Below are 826 nucleotides of genomic sequence, written 5' to 3' on the forward strand. Positions count from 1 at the left end.
TGGCTCTCTCAGCTGGGAGGGACCATGGCACATCCCACCGTCCGGGGTCTGGACAAGGTGGAGCGTGGCCTCTGCCAGCGTGCCTTCCTCCTGGCCCGACATGCCCGATCCTGGCTGCCCGGCCCCGCCTCCATGCTTCAAGTACGCCCTCGTCCCTGCCCCCAGTCCCGCTGCTCTCCTCCAGCACAGGCTGGAGGGTTTTAAGAAATAGGCAATTTATGCACACAAGGCAAATGTAAAAGGCGTAAAAGAGTTAGTGAAAAACCTCCCGCCCCATCCGCCAGCCACCCAGTTCTACCAGCTTCCAAAAATATTCCCGCGTATGCATGTCCACCCCCCATAGAGCCAGGAGCACCGCGGCCTCGCTGCTCTGTGCCTCGCTCCTTTGGCTTTAGGCACGTGGCTTGGAGGGTGCGTCCAGGACCAGAGCATTCCACGGGCGCCGGCACCTCCACTCGCTGAACCGGCCCCCAGATGCGTCCGGGTCGTGTCCAGCCTTCGGCTTTTCCAGGCAGATCGGCTAGTGCTGAAATGGGACCACCACCCACGATGACAGCAGCAGCGACAAGTCAGCAGTGAGAGCGGCTGCGCTCTCTCCTAGTCGGCCTGGGCCCTGGGCCCGGTCTGCAGTGTGGGGTGAGAATGCTGCCCGCCTTACAGGGTGGTGTGAGGACTCGGTGGGTTAAGACCTGGGAACCGTCCTTGGTACAATCTGTGCTCCGTAAATGTCAGCTGTTATTATTAATGACTAGGGGCCCGGTGCACAAAAATTTGTGCACTGGCGGGGGGCGGGGGGGGGGGGCCCTCACCCCCACCTGTGCCCTCT

The sequence above is a fragment of the Myotis davidii genome, unplaced genomic scaffold (genome assembly GCF_000327345.1).
Source record: "Myotis davidii unplaced genomic scaffold, ASM32734v1 scaffold1073, whole genome shotgun sequence".
Taxonomy (NCBI): Eukaryota; Metazoa; Chordata; class Mammalia; order Chiroptera; family Vespertilionidae; genus Myotis; species Myotis davidii.